At 38.9% G+C, this 13,672-nt stretch overlaps 1 protein-coding gene across 8 annotated transcripts in view; it reads right to left on the minus strand.

Moving 5' to 3' along the window:
• The window catches only part of RGS6 (regulator of G protein signaling 6), a 564,384-nt gene that overhangs the window by 405,810 nt on the left and 144,902 nt on the right, over nt 1-13,672 (minus strand). The window contains exon 1 of one of the 8 annotated variants that reach the window (XM_055304457.1): nt 3,801-3,850. The exons of the other annotated variants lie outside the window; for them this stretch is intronic. The gene's annotated coding sequence lies outside the window, so the exon portion shown is untranslated. Of the gene's footprint in view, nt 1-3,800; nt 3,851-13,672 lie in introns of those variants that run through there. 8 annotated transcript variants of the gene reach the window in all.

Genomic DNA, 13,672 nt, shown 5'->3' on the forward strand with positions numbered 1-13,672 from the left:
CAGATCACTGAGGCGGAGGGCAGAATGGTCTAGAAGGGCGCAGGGAGGTGGGGGGCGGGGGTGGCGTGAAGGGAGCAGAGACCTCCTCACTGTCCAGACAAAAGATAATGGTGACAGCGTCTGTAATAGCAGCGAAATTATTTTAATGAATCATTTCAAATGAAATCCCACTTCGGTTTCACCAAAGAGAGCAGAAGCCTTAATGGAAATGTGGTGATACGTGGCAAATGCGGAGATGACATCTGCCGGCACCTGGAGCAGGCGAAGGAGCTGCACGGACCAGAAGCCGGCCACTCCGTGACGCGTTTATGTGATAGTGGGAAACAGGCACGCATCACGGCTGGCACTTTCATCCTTGATTCAGGTGAAGGGCGCCCACATTTATTTCTCATGAACACAATGTGTCCCAGAAATCACTGATGAGCATAGGATGCCACTGAATCAAACCCAGCCACCAACACCTGGCAACACAGAGACAGAGGGGCAACCGCCTTTATTTTTTTTTTTTTTAAACAAATTCTTATCTTCAGTGAAGAGAAAGAGATGTTTCAAAAAGACTCTGGTCTTCTCTTGGCTTAGCCCACAGCATGAACTCTTGCTCCCTGGTCTTTATCCCATAGATTGCCCATTCCTGCCTGGCCCTGAGGTTCTAAGACTTTTCTGACCTTTATTTCTGCCATTAGGATCTAGAGGCCTATTAGCTCTGACAAAGACTCCTCCTTTTTTTCTTTTCTTTTCTTTTTTTAAGATTTTATTTATCTATTCATGAGAGACCCAGAGACATACAGGAAGAAGCAGGCTCCCTATTGGGAGCCCAATGAGGGACTGGATTGCAGGACCCCAGGATCATGACCTGAGCCAAAGGCAGACGCTCAACCACTGAGCCACCCAGGCATCCTAAGACTCCTCCCTTATCAAACCCTAGTTAGATTCCTCCGAGTCTTCTTTTGGACCAGGCCTTGCCCTTGGTTTCTGTCCTTGACCTGCTTATTCCAGTTTTAGCAAAAATCCTGCTGAGACCATTTAGGGAAAAATCCCCCACCCTGGCATCCTTGATATCTGATCCAATTCTTTATCCCCCACCTTCCAGATCTGGCCAGGCTGCCTTCAGCAAGAACCATCCTCACCCCTGGTGTTTCTCCTTACAAATTTCGTGTCCACTGACCTTCATCCTGCTGTTTGGCTATGCCTTGCTGTATTTTAGAGTTGGGCCTGATTTCTCTCCCCTACTGCAAAATTATGCTGTAGTAGCCACCTTGATTAAACATCTCTTTACTAGCTTTAACAAGTGACTGAATCATCTTTTCTTTAACGGTACCCTGAGGATTAGAATCATCAATATAAATAGGGAATAGCAGAAACTTTAAAAAATCCCAAATCTGGGAGGGACGAGCTCATCCATGTGACTAACTTGAAAAGATCTTGCAGGATCAGAACCGGTTGTTCATAATGAGGAGAAATGATCCTCCTTGGTCCACATGAGGCCTTTAAAGAAATTAGTTTAAATAAGAAACAATAAATAGCCATGAACCTATGATTTAAGCCAAAAATTAGAACAAACCAATAGTTACTTATGTGCTCACCCTCCCCCTGCTGTAATCAAACTCCTGATCTGTGCATTCCTTTTCTTCTTTAAAAAAAAAAAAAAAAAAAAAAAAAAACACCAACAACAGGGATGCCTGGGTGGCTCAGCAGTTGAGCGGCTGCCTTTGGCTCAGGGCATGATCCTGGAGTCCTCGGATCAAGTCCCACGCCGGGCTTCCTGCATGAAGCCTGCTTCTCCCTCTGCCTATGTCTCTGCCTCTCTTTAAATCTTTAAAACAACAACAAGGGGCAGCCTGGGTGGCTCAACGGTTTAGCATCGCCTTCAGCACAGGGCCTGATCCTGGAGACCCAGGATCGAGTCCCACATCAGGCTCCCTGCATGGAGCTTGCTTCTCCCTCTGCCTCTCTCTCTCTTTCCCTGTGTGTCTCATGAATAAATAAATAAAATATTTTTAGAAAATAAAACAACAAAGAAACAAAACAACAAAAACAGGGAGCAGTAGTTGTTGAAGGTTTTCTATTTCTGAATTTTATGGAAAAGCTATCACACACATTGTATCCTTATGGAACTTCCTTTTTCACTGAGTCATTACTAAGATTTATCTATGTTGAATATACCTGTACTTGAATCAAGTTTCACTACTACATAATATTCTGTTGAGCTCTGTTTTTTAAAAATGTGTTTCATCTGACTTGATAAAGGAGGCAAAAATATTCACAATAAAATATTCCAAGTCTCCCTAATTCAGTATTTTATAAGTATGGTCCTAAGAGCACGTGGTGATAAATACTTCAGGGGAAATGGGCTTTAGGTATTAGTGTCTGATCAAGACCATCAACTGTTGGGGGGGATGGTGGGGCGGGACTTGCTTATTAGCTACAAATATCCAGCACTATTTAGCTGACTGATTAGCAGTTGAATCAAGAGGAAAATGTTTATTTGTCAAGTTCTAGGTAGAAAACTTATATTATTGCATGCTTTTAGGAAGCAATTTACAAAAGTTTATTTTGTCATTTAATTGCTGAGGAATGAGTCAACTTCAGGTATGTCAGAGCATGCCAGAAACGAACCCCATAGATCTCCTGCTCAGCATTCAGGTATGGATTATTTTTGAGGGGAAGAAGAATTAAATGTGCTAATACTGATAAAGTGTAGTAGGGAGAAGAGAGAAGTTGTAGGACAGCAGAAGAAAGGGAGCAGCCCTTAAGAGCAAGCACAATATTGCTGGAAACATTGTTAAAGTTACTACGTGGAAATATCCAGCCTAATGTAAAGTGTGTATATGGCTTCCTTTGGAGGTCAGGAGTTAGGCATGGTTGCAAAGAGCAGAACCCCAACAACCAGATCATCATCAATAAAAAACAAGAAAGCCAAACACTGGGGGAGAAAAACTCTGATGCCTTTGGGCCAAGGGAGGGCACAAGTGTCCTTCTCCAAACATCTCTGAGATCTTGTTCCAGATCTTTGGGAAAACTGCTTTATTCTCCACAGTATCTTACAGCAGTAGACAGCAGGAGGCAGAAACTGGTTAGCCCTACTGCTCTTCTGGATGTGCACACAGCTTCACTTGAGTCTTTTCTAGGACAGTAATCATTCACTGTATTTTTATTTCCAATATTAAAAAAAAAACAACTTTAATATGTCTCTAAGATTAAAGAACAGAAATAAACACAGTCTTGGCATTCTATGCAAGAAAAGGAATGACAAAAGGCCAATATAAGTGAGCCCAAGGAAGACAAAACTTTCGCATTTACTGTGCCATAAAGCAAAGATAACACGCTATAGTCAGGAAAGTTCCTTCTCACGAGGAGGATCATTTTAACCCTTCTGATGCTTGTTCTCTTCCTATTAAGCACAGCCCCAGTGTCTGCCCTCTTGGAAATAATCTATTTCCTCAAGTGATGATGGACCAGGAGAGCCCCTGGGCAGAAACCCTGTCTCACATGTGGGCTCGGTGCTCAGTGCTTCCAGATGGAGGCCAACATGTGCAGAGCCAGACAGCCCTGGATTGGAATCACTGCTTTACCAATCAATACTGGAGACCTTGGGCCAGTTTATCTCTCTGAGCAACAATTTCCTTTCATACACAAATTAAGGCAATGACAACGACCTCGTGGGATTAAAATAAAATAGCTAAGCAGCTGTGTGCAGAAGGCACTCTGTAAACATTAACTCCTTTCCCTTTCACCTCCTTGATTCCTTCCCCTTGTGCCTTACTGTTGCAACAGCAATTACTCTAAGTCCTTCCACGTACCTGGAGTCTCCACCAGGTTCTGTGAGGAAGAAAGTTGCTCCAAATAAAGCATGCGTCCACAGTGAAGATGATGCTGCCCAAGGTGGGGTGGCTCCTTATGCATCAGATTCCCCCTGGAAATCAATCAGGGGTGTGGCCAGGGGATTTAAAGTTAAACAGCATGTGCACATATGTAGGATCCTTCCAGAAAGGCTATGCACCTGCTCAAATATTTAAATATTTACCACTTAGCTTATTACTTGAGAATAACTCAGGCTTCGGGGAGTCAAGCAGCCACAGTATTATACACTGAGCTGCTGAAAATTAACTTTGGTCTCTGTTTTCTATGTATGTGCGAGTTTCAGCAGAAAAATCAATAAATGAGCTTTGACCAGATATATGCAGGCTTTAGAGATTTCAACTGATACACTTCTCATTGATTGCTAAAAACAACAAAAGAGCAAGTAGATGCTCACTGTAGCTACCATCACAATTGTGTAGTCTCTCTAATTAAGAAAACTTTTTTTTTTTTTAATCTGAGGCAAGAGGAATTACAGGACCTGTGTGATCTTATAATTAAGGTTTTTAACTTTACAGATAAGGGACCCAAACTGAAAACAACTTCTCAAAGTGGTCAATCTAGGACTTGCAGGAAACCCTTCACTGCTTAATCCAGAAAATCCTGATATATTACTAATTCCGAGACCACTGTTTTGGGGAGGGGAAAAAACGTAAAGGCTCATGCAATGTGGAATTTAATCACATTACCATGGCTACTTTTGGCAATGAGAATTTTCACCAATTCTCAACCCTGATGCTTGGAGGTACAGGTACTAATGAACATCTCTGCTCGTTTGTGTGAAGACCTCCCCTCTGTCCTTCAGACCTCAATCCCCAAGCAGATTTCCTCACTCTGAAATAACACAAAAGATGGCATTTCTCATTCTTGAGGACACTGTTACATCTGGAGCTAAGGATCCAGGTGTGAGTACACCTGGAATCATTGTACCCACAATGTGAGCACATGAGGGCCTGGTCTGGGGTAAAGCTGAGTGGGCCTTGAATACACTTAATCATGCTGAGCACTAAATAATGTAGAAAGTTGTCAAATCACCATAGTATATACCCGAAACTAACACCATAGGGGCACCTGGGTGGTCAGTCGGTATACACACACACACATACACACACAAAGACTGTATGTTAACTATACAAGAACTAAAAACAACAACAACAAAAAAATCTGAGGAGGCCTTGTTATCGGAAAGGAACTGTTTCATTTCCCTTTATGCCAAGTGGATTTGGGGTTCTCTATAACAGCCCCAAAATTTTGACGCAATGCCCCCATTGTGTTGTGTACTCGAAGTATTGACAAAACAATATTGAGATCTAGGATTCACTTTATTGAAGCTGTAAAATATGCTTCCCTCATCCCCAAGACTTCTTTCTGCCATTTCTGGCACTCCTTCTACCCATTTCCTCTCATTCACAATTAACAGTCTAAGTACAATGAAGAAATGATTAAATGGCTCAAACTCTAGTATTCTGGATAGTATTTCAATATAAGCTATACTTTTAAAAATATTTGAAACAAATATAACAAAAAGTTAACAGTTAACTCTTGCCTTGGCTAAATGAAAACTTACCACATTACTTTCTGTACTGTTGTAGGTTGATTTGTCTAGGGGGTTAGGGGAGCCATTTGTTGCTGTTATTGTTTTGGGGAAAACATGTAAACAAACATAAGGAAAAAAGCAAGTGTAGTAGTAATTTTGTTTTAAAGTAAAAGAAAGCTTCCTTGATTTTCTATTTTTAAAGCTATTTGGGTTTTTGTTGTTTTAGATTTTATTTGTTTATTTGAGAGAAAGAGAGAGTACATCAGAGGTGGAAGAGGGGCAGAGGGAGAAGCAAACTCCATGCTGAGTGGGGAGTCCAACGTGGGGCTAAATCCCACGACCCCAGGATCATGACCTTAGTTGCAGGCAGATTCATAACCAACTGAGCCATCCAGGCACCTCTAAAGCATCCTTGATTTTAAAACTTCAACTTTCAGATTGAAAAGTTTTACTGAGTCGAAAACAGACCTGTAGTTTCAGAATAAAAAAAAAAAAAAGCTTAGAAATCCTAGGAAGGCTTAATAAAAAGCACATCTGGACATATTCTGGAGAAATTTCTTCAAAGATAAAGGGGAAAATTCTGAAATCTTCCTGAAAATACCAAGTAACTTTAAAAAAGGAAAAATAATTCATCTAACATCAGACTTCTTAATCACAACACTGAAAGGCAAATAACAATGAAGCCTTGTCTACACACATGTGGAGGAAGAGAAGGGCAATCCAAGACCACACAACTGAGGGAAAAAAGATACTTTTAGAAACAAACTTAAAAAAGTATAACAACAGTGGACTCTAAGAAAGCACCCCAATAAAATAAAACTTACACAGAAACAAAGATCTCAAGAGTTAGAATATAAGAATGACAGCAAAAACAGGTTAAATACATGATAGTGTAGGGAAGTCAAATAGAGTATATAAATGTGACTAGTGACGTGTTTTAAAAGCTTTGATTCTTTAAACAGCAGAAGCATGCTGTAAAAAAAATTAAAAACAGTATCTTTTTTTTTTTTAAGTAAGCTCCATGCCCAATGTGGGGCTCAAACTCACAAACCCAAGTTCAAAAGTCATACACTCCACCAACTGAGCCAGCCAGGCATCCCAAAAGTTAACAGCATCTTAAAACTAAAATTCTAAATGAATTCAACTAGCCTCGGAATTTTTAAAGAAGAAATAAGAAGGAAAAATAAGGACACAGAAGCTTTCTAAATGCTCTACTTCAATTGTGGGAGAATGTGTGGGTTTAGATCATAGTAATAAACACTTGAGTTGAGGGAGGGCCTCTAAGAGGCTCTTTAATTTTGGTATATTGGTGGAGAAATACAGTTTGATATATGGATGTTAAAAACAGGAAGAGAAGCATTGGCAAAACAGATATATTCAATTAACAAATGACGAGGGGTAAAGGAGGTTTACAAATTTTGATAAATCCAGTAAAAGTATAAAAGGGGAATGGAGAAAACAAAATTTTAAATAAGATGTAGAAGATGGAAGAAATAAAATCAAAGGCATAAGCTACAACCATGGTGAGCAGATGAAATTGGAGATATGGATCCAAAAGAGTAATGAAGAGAAGTCTAAGTGTAGCATCAGTCTGAGCACTGGGGGGCCATCAGTGGGTGCTGGGGGAGAGGAATCTCAGTGCAGAGGTATTTGAGAATTTTGATCTAATTACTGAAAATTTGAAAAAGCTTAAGGAGATAAAGGCAGACAATGCCTACATGCCAGCTTAGACGTGCTGGAAGACAATACTACAAAGATGCAATTCTCTCATGAGTTAGCTAAAAATTTGATATAACCTAAACACAAGCACCAATGGAATCTTTCTTGGAACATTACAAAACGTTGAATGCTCATTTAAGAAAATAAGCTTTCAAGAATAGAGAGGAAAAAAATTTAAAGGGAGAGTAACAGGTGTGTTTGCTTTATGTATATATCCTTTCTATGTAGATATAAGTATGTATCCTGCTATAGACACAATAGTTAGGGACAGAGGAACAGATGAACAGATGAACAGATAAAGCAAGAATTAGAGGGCTTCAAGGTAGATCAAATTATGCAGGAGAACTTAGTAAATATTAAACACGTCATTTCAACATCACATCCCAGTAGTTTTACAACGTTGGGGTGGGAACTGCTTTCTCTGCATGCCATCAAAGCCAGAAGCAATAAAGAAGAAGACTGAAAGATAAGATTACATACAATTTAACATTTTGAAAGAAGAAAAACATTAAACTAAGGTTAAACAACTAATAGGAAACTGGGGAGAACATTAGCACTACGCAAAATAGGCAAAGATTAAGGTTTTTCCTATAAGAAGAACGATTAAACAGAAAAGCAAGCAAAAATATGAAGAGGAAACTCACATACAAAAGCCTAAGAACAATACAGAAAGATCCTCAATTTTACCAGTAAATAATTATAAATCAATATATTTTTATTAATCTTAATCACAAAGCTAAAAAGGATTATGAATAACCAGTGTTGGCAAGTCTCTGGGAAATGATAAGGCCTTGTTTGCAGGAATGTAATTGGTACAATTCTTCTGTAGGATAGTTTGGATATACACATGTATACAAACACACACACACATACACACACATTTCTGTTATATTAGACACCTTTTAATTCAGGAACCCTGTACCTAGAAGCAAATCTCAAGTAAAAGGATATTCAGTGTTAATAGTAGTGTTAATGAGTATACTGAAAAATTGAAAATAACTCCAATGCTACACAGTTGATATGTAATAGGATAACCATACAACGGAATGTTATGTAACTATTAAAAACTATTTTTATGTAGTTACAATGACGTAGGAAAAGAAAAAGATACCTGAAAAGAGAGAAGAAAGAGGTGAACAGACCAAAGCATCAAGTATAAGTTGACCCATTGTTGCTTAACAGTCAGTACGAGTCTGTGAGGAAATTCACACACACTAAAATTATACTGAAGAGGGACGCCCGGGTGGCTCAGCGGTTTAGCGCCTGCCTTCGGCCCAGGGCCTGGTCCTGGAGTCCCAGGATCGAGCCCCACATCGGGCTCCATGCATGGAGCCTGCTTCTCCCTCTGCCTGTGTCTCTGCCTCTCTCTTTCTCTATGTCTATCATGAATAAATAAATAAAATCTTTAAAAAACACACAAAACTATACCAAAGAGGAGAAATGAAAAGAACTTAGATTAATAAATGGGGAAAAAAAACTAGTAAGATCAGCAATAAGGCCTGAGTGAGGACAATAAAACTGGAACAGAAGAAAGGTATGACTACAGAATATTTCATCATGCTTTTTACCTTGTGGAGTGAAGAACGGAACGGGAACATAGCCATGCAAGGCTATGGTGCTCATGGTGGGTCCTACAGGGAACCCTCACCCCCAGCTTGCTCTGGCACTGGCCTATTCTCCTTCTAGTAATGGCATTATAAAAGGAAGAAGCAAAATGTTAATGCTGTGAAGACAGATGTAAACTCACGCAGGCTCTGGCCAGGACCTCCTGGAGAGAGGGTCTAGCTAGGAGTTTGGGAGCATGTTTTCCATCAAAAAGGAGAAAGTCTTAGAATTTGAAGAAAGAATTTGAAGAATGCACCAAAATTAACTCAAGCCCTGTGTTGGGAAAAATTCCTGGGTATTCCTGACTTATTCCTTCTATTGACTTTGGTTGGACCAATAAAGTCAATTGGTTAGGTTTCAGCCCACTTGCGCTGCTGTCTGCTGACCTGCATAAACTGGTGAGGGACGGCAAAAATTGTAGCCGCTTATGAATGCACAGAGAAAATGCCTGCAAGAAATAAGGTCAGCCTGCAAAAATGTGTAAGAGTAAATAACAAAATATTAACAATGGTTATTACTTCTAGGTGGGGAATCACAGGTAATTCTCTTTCTTTTAGACACCTTTCATTATCTCTTTTACAGTGAACATGTATTATGTTTATAATAAAAAGCAATCTATTCTACTTGGTGGGAAGGAAAAGACAGGCTAGATCATGGGAAAAACAAAATGTAAAAGACATTTGGATTCTACCTTCAGCTTTAATGTCTGTTCACATCTTCAGACATAGTGTGTATACATATATTTTTTCCTAGACTATAAAATCTTTTTTTTTGTTTTTATTTATTTATTCATGAGAGACACAGAGAGACAGAAATAGAGGCAGAGACACAGGCAGAGGGAGAAGCAGGCTCCATGCAGGGAGCCCCATGTGGGACTCAATCCCTGGTCTCGATCCTGGGTCTCCAGGATCACTCCCTGGGCTGAAGGCAGCACTAAACGGCTGAGCCACCCGGGCTGCCCTAGACTATAAAATCTTTAAGTGCAAGATAGCATCACATTACTTTGTTGGGTACACAAATAATGAATACATATGTGAATTTATGAATTAATGAAAATGACTTTTCAAAATGAGAACAAAGAAATTAAATAATATTTCATATATGCTCTGACTAGTATGATGTCACAAGTCCTAGTCTACTTTTAAATTCGATGGGAAAAGTAGTTGATTTTCTTAATGATGATATCTAATTGGAGAGGTCAGACTGAAATAAGCAGAAATTATACTTGCACATGCCTTTACCCCCAAAATAAATGAAAGCACATCCAGTCTAGAGGTAAAGATTTAAAGGAATATGGCAGATATTTGCAGAAAATCCTGAACAAAACATGATTTACATTACAAAAGATCCTTTTCTAAAATATTTCTTTAAAAGTTAGGTCATGGGGATCCCTGGGTGGCGCAGCGGTTTGGCACCTGCCTTTGGCCTAGGGCGCAATCCTGGAGACCCAGGATCGAGTCCCACGTCGGGCTCCCGGTGCATGGAGCCTGCTTCTCCCTCTGCCTATGTCTCTGCCTCTCTCTCTCTCTGTGTGACTATCATAAATAAATAAAAAGATAAAAAAATAAAAAATAAATAAAAGGTAGTTCATTTAAAAGTTTGTTTCCAGGGGTATCTGGGTGGTGCTTTGGGTAAGTATCTGACTCTTGGTTTTGACTCAGGTCATGATTTCAGGGGCATGAGATAGAGCCTGGTATTGGGCTCCCTGCTGTGGGGAGTCAGCTTGAGATTCTCTCTACCTCTCTGCCCCCTCCCTACAACATGCTCATGCTCTCCCTCAAATAAATAGATAAATCTTTAAAAAAATAAAAGTTGGGGCAGCCCGGGTGGCTCAGTGGTTCAGTGCTGCCTTCAGCCCAGGGCCTGATCCTGGGGTCCCGGGGTCGAGTTCCGTGTCAGGCTCCCTGCATGGAGCCTGCTTCTCCCTCTGCCTGTGTCTCTGCCTCTCTCTATCTCTCTCTCTCACTCTCTCTCTGTCTCTCATTAATAATAAATAAAATCTTAAAAAAAAAAGATTGAAAAAAATCGCCATGATTTAAAAAAATAAAAGTTGTTTCTAAATCAATAAGAAGAGAAGCTAAATCTAGGACCTGAAAGTAGGGGCACTGCCAGTTGAAAATGAATCAAAAATAGGAATAAAGTCTATCCAGTAATAAATTATCCAGTAATTTCATGGGAAAATAATATGACTTACAAATGCAATATCTGCTGATATCTGTCTTACTATTCACTTGAGGGAGAGTCAAAGTATAAAACCAAGAATACAATACATTTAAACCACCTTGTATGTGAGATAGAAACCACTGCTGTGACACTGGAAAATGAGAAAAAGCATAGAGTATGTAAATCTTCAGAAAAAATGGGCTCTACATTGGTACAACTTCAGAAAAATTATGTATTTATGTTAAGCTTTCCTCTAAAATCTGAATATCTTCAGCAATAATAGCATATGTTAAATTATTATGAAGGCACTAATTTCTAGTATAAGGAAAAGCTCCCTATTGTACATTCTTCTCTGTTTAGGAGGGGGGCATTTTCTCTAGGCTACTGACAAGCTGTCAATCTTTTCTCTGCAAATACCTTGATTTAATTTTTGCAGTCTTTTAGAAACAAACATCTTAAATGATTCCAGCAGATACTGCCTAAATTTAGAGGGTGATTAGGACTAACTTTTAAATAAAACGGTGAAACAAAAAAGTAGGCAAAATGAATTTAACACCAGTTAGGTTGGTACTATTCAAAACAAGATTTAAATTCTTAATCCCCAAAATGCTTTTGAGATAGAAAAGTATCCCATCATAGTAATAATTTTCATCAATAATATATATAAAATAGCAACAATAAATGTTTACTTTGTGCCAGTCCTAGTCTATGCATTTTGCATTTATGTATTAGTCTTATCTTCACAACAACACTTTGAGACACAGGTCCTACTATCATCATCCCCATTTAACAGATGACGAAATCGAGCCACATTATTAAATTTGTCTAAAGTCACACATCTACTGAGCAGCAGAGCTAGGATACCAACCTAGGTAGTGTGAATGTGGCACCTGCATAAATTAGCTACTACCAAGTAATCCTCAACTTCATCTGCACAGTAGAAATGCTTGAGGAGCTTTTAAAACTCCTGATGCCCCAGTCTTTATGCAGACCAGAGATACCAGTTTCTGGGGGTAACTTTCTGGCTGCAGTATTTTTAAAGTTTCCCAGGTAGATCTGATGTGCAGCCATATTTGAGCTCCAGGGCACGATGCAATGTTGTTTTCATGGTTACAAGGCTAACTTTATGTCTAAGATGCCTTTGCATCTCTTTGACATGAAAATTAACATCCAGTAACTTCATTTGTAAGACACAGGTTAAGTCGCCAATTGAGTAGAGAACTAGTTACTACCTAAAAGGACTATAAACCACTGCTTTCTCATGAACAGGAAACTTTCTGCCTCCTCATTTAAAACACATGAAGCTTCCCAGACCTACATTTACTTCCCCCAAAAAAGAGGACTGAGGGTTAAAGGAGATGTGTGAGTAAAGGCTGATGGGTTACAATAGCACTAGAAGGAACCAGTTATACTGTCCATCACCCTGACACCATTCTCTCTTTAAAACGCTTCTTACAAAAAAAATAATAAAATAAAATAAAATAAAATAAAAAATAAAACGCTTCTTACAGCTCCTGCTCCTTACATATACATACCTGTATGTGCACAGATGGCTCCATATGTACCTATATGCACATGCAGTCTGACATATGTATCTATATGCACATATAAGCATATAGAGATCTGACTGAGCATGAATCCTATGAAGTAAGCTAAGCCCTGAAGCTGGCTTTTGCCTTGAGATCACTTGTCTAACTCAAGTACATGAGCTCTGGTTTAAGGCCCAGCAGGAAGGACCACAGCAAACAGGGAAGCTGCCCAAGTCCAGACTATGCTCTCTTTACCAAGCTGTGTGACTACATGGAGAGGACACCCGCCCCAGTATAACCACCACAAACTTCCCATTACACTGTGTTCCTGGATGAGTGCAAAGAAACTTGCCTGTCCCTAATCTTGGATGGAAGAGGGGGAGGAAATCAATCCTAGGTATTCATTGCAACCAACCAAAACTCATGCAAGTTTGTAGCACAAATTCATACAAGCAGGGTCCCCCAAAACCCTGAAGCAGAACATTTAATGTTAAGGGTCATAGTTGGTAATACCTCAGGCATATACCTGAGCAACCTTAAATATTTTCTGGAAGAATTCATCTGTAACCTATATCTGGAAAAATCCTCGCCAAGTTTTTAGAAAAATGAGTAGGTCACAGTTAAAAATGAATCAACTAACTGGTTAATTAATTCACACCACACACACACACACGTGTACAAAGCCAGGAAACAAGACATAATGAATAACAGACAACAGATTCAGACTCATAATGACTTCAGATATTGGAATTATGAAATTCAGAACAAAATACTCTTTCATATGTTTAAGCAGTAAGATTTGAAAATATGGTCAGAAAAAATACTATTATAAAAAACTGAACAAATATTAAGAATTAAAAAAACTAAATTGGTTCTAGAAATAAAAATATTGAAATTGAAATAAGAGACCAAATAGATACATTTAACAACAGATTAGAATAAGGGCAAAAATAAAGACATTTACAAACAAAAATAGAGAGCATGTCACCTCTATTGGAAGAAAGTCTACAAAATTTAGGTGGAAAAAAATTATCATAGTTAGAAGATCTAAAATACCAAAATAAGTAGGCAAAGAATGTGGCAAATATGTGAATAAATGTAAATAAACAGCCTCCTTAAAACAATAACAAACTCTTATGTGATTAATAATGTTTTAAAAAGACTACACAATAACAACAGCATGCAGCACAAGAGTAATAGGAGCTAAATACTCTACGGTATTATTTGGGAGGAGGAAAGAGATTGGCTAAATTTAGACTTT

The sequence above is a fragment of the Nyctereutes procyonoides genome, unplaced genomic scaffold (genome assembly GCF_905146905.1).
Source record: "Nyctereutes procyonoides isolate TBG_1078 unplaced genomic scaffold, NYPRO_anot_genome, whole genome shotgun sequence".
Lineage (NCBI taxonomy): Eukaryota > Metazoa > Chordata > Mammalia > Carnivora > Canidae > Nyctereutes > Nyctereutes procyonoides.